Raw genomic sequence first — 2,647 nt, forward strand, 5'->3', positions numbered from 1 at the left:
GGAGAGATGGCCGAGCGGTTCAAGGCGTAGCATTGGAACTGCTATGTAGACTTTTGTTTACCGAGGGTTCGAATCCCTCTCTTTCCGTTTTTCTTAATTCATCAACGTTAAGGATCACAATGTATCAAATCAAATAACAATTTTTTCCAGCAATAATATCTTATATTATCTTATTTTGATTTAATAGAAATTAGAAATTCTCTATAGCAAATTACTGTGGTATGTAAAATACACATAGAGGAAAAAAGAAAAAAGGATCCTAATCCTAGGGTTAATCAATTTTAGCTAGTTGATGGGAAAATACAAATTAATGGTAATGGTCTTAGGGCGATTTAGTTCGGGGAAAGGGGAAGGGGAAGAAAATTCTATGAACCTTTCCTTTTTTCGTTAAGTTCAAGTCTGACGAGAGTAATATTCTACAACTAACAACTCATTTATTTTGAGACCGACCCACTTCCTATCTAGGATTTTATTTACTAGTCCTTTATATTCCAACGTGTCAATCGCCAAATGCTTTGGCAATTTCCCCGGGTCCGATGAAGCAATATAATTTTGAACCAGACCTTTTGATCTTTGGTTATCTTTCGTAGTAATAATATCTCGGGGTTTGCAACGAAAACTTGGTATATTGACTATACGACCATTAACTAAAATATGTCTATGGTTGACTAATTGGCGGGCCCCAGGAATGGTTGAAGCCATACCCAATCGAAAAAGGATATTATCCAAACGCATTTCAAGTAATTGTAGTAAAACCTGGCCTGTTGACCTTTTTGCTTTTCCAGCGATATGTACATATCTAAGTAATTGTCGTTCTGTCAGACCATAATGAAAACGCAATTTCTGTTTTTCTTGAAGACGAATACGATATTGCTCCTTTTTCCCAGAATTGAATTTTTTTTTAAGATTACTTCCGGATTTAGGTGTTTTTCTAGTGAGTCCTGGTAAAGCTCCCAGACGGCGTATTTTTTTTAAACGAGGTCCTCGATAACGGGACATGAAGACTCCTTTTTTTATTTTATTGAAATTTCATTTTACACAATTAATTTCATTGTATTTACATTACAGAATACATCGAAATTAAAACTGAATTAAACTACAGGATAAACAGAGTAAAATCAACTAAAGTACCCAAAAAAATGGAATTTCATCAAAATCTTTATTTTTTGTATATATATTATTTATTTTATTGTTTTGTATCTAGCAAAATTGTAAGGTAAAAAACATAAAAGATCCTGGATTCTCCATTTAATTCGGAAAAAAAGAGATTCTTGTTCGTAGAACATCGATAGAGAAAAAAAAAAGCCGACTATCGGATTTGAACCGATGACCCTCGCATTACAAATGCGATGCTCTAACCTCTGAGCTAAGTGGGCTTACATAACGGAAATAGTGTAACAAATAGAAATAGGTATAGTATAGGAAATCCGTAAAATCTCAGATATTAGTTATTAATCTTAGCTATTAACTAGTTCTAAATTTGAAGTTATACTTATAAAAATAAAAAAATACTAAAACTTCTTAAAGATAAAGTTAGCTTGATATGCTTAACTATAGGATATTAAAAAATAAAATTATAGAATTTATTGGTATTTTCATTTGATCATTATAGACTTTATTATTTGTTAATAATTTGAGGATTAATATTTCACTAAGGGGAACATAGAGTCAGAGTAAATAAAATTGCTAATTCTGATTAGAAAAAAAGAATAAATATCAAGCGTTATAGTATAATTTTGAATACTATAAAAAAGTAAGACGGGAGGTGGGGAGATAAAAACTTTTGGATATATTGATTCGGATTGAATTGCAAATACATCAAGGATAGAATCAATTCAATTCTGAATTGCAATAAGCAAGCGAGGTCTCTCAAATAGAGTCGAACTGAACTGCTAGACTACGTTGAGTGATGAACTCAATGATTCAAAAAAAAACTAAGAGATGGATGAAATTACACAAGGAATCCTGGTCTCAAAGAAGAGGGAAATGGGGATATGGCGAAATCGGTAGACGCTACGGACTTGATTGTATTGAGCCTTGGTATGGAAACCTGCTAAGTGGTAACTTCCAAATTCAGAGAAACCTGGAATTAAAAAAGGGCAATCCTGAGCCAAATCCGTGTTTTGAGAAAACAAGGGGTTCTCGAACTAGAATACAAAGGAAAAGGATAGGTGCAGAGACTCAATGGAAGCTGTTCTAACGAATCGAGTTAATTACGTTGTGTTGTTAGTGGAATTCCTTCTAATTCTAAATTAGAGAAAGAGGGGTTTTATACCTTATACATTTAATAAACACGTATAGATACTGACATAGCAAACGATTAATCACAGAACTCATATTATATTATAATTATAATATAGGTTCTTTATCTTTTTTAAAAATGAAATTAGAAATGATAATGATTATGAAATAAAAAACTCATATCATAATTTTTTTTTTTCATTATTGTGAATCCACTCCAATCGAATATTGAATAATCAAATTCTTCAATTCAAATTCAAAGTTTTCGAGATCTTAAAAAAGTGGATTAATCGGACGAGGACAAAGAGAGAGTCCCATTCTACATGTCAATACTGACAACAATGAAATTTCTAGTAAAAGGAAAATCCGTCGACTTTATAAGTTGTGAGGGTTCAAGTCCCTCTAT

The 2,647-nt window shown here is 32.1% G+C and overlaps 2 non-coding genes across 2 annotated transcripts; one reads left to right on the forward strand and one right to left on the reverse strand.

Moving 5' to 3' along the window:
• Nucleotides 1–87, forward strand: TRNAS-GGA (transfer RNA serine (anticodon GGA)). The gene has a single exon. It is a non-coding gene; the product is annotated as a tRNA-Ser (tRNA).
• A 1,216-nt stretch (nt 88–1,303) lies between these two features.
• On the reverse strand, nt 1,304–1,376 carry TRNAT-UGU (transfer RNA threonine (anticodon UGU)). Its single transcript has one exon. It is a non-coding gene; the product is annotated as a tRNA-Thr (tRNA).
• Nucleotides 1,377–2,647: the final 1,271 nt, after the last annotated feature.

The sequence above is a fragment of the Aegilops tauschii genome, unplaced genomic scaffold (genome assembly GCF_002575655.3).
Source record: "Aegilops tauschii subsp. strangulata cultivar AL8/78 unplaced genomic scaffold, Aet v6.0 ptg000427l_obj, whole genome shotgun sequence".
Classification (NCBI taxonomy): domain Eukaryota; kingdom Viridiplantae; phylum Streptophyta; class Magnoliopsida; order Poales; family Poaceae; genus Aegilops; species Aegilops tauschii.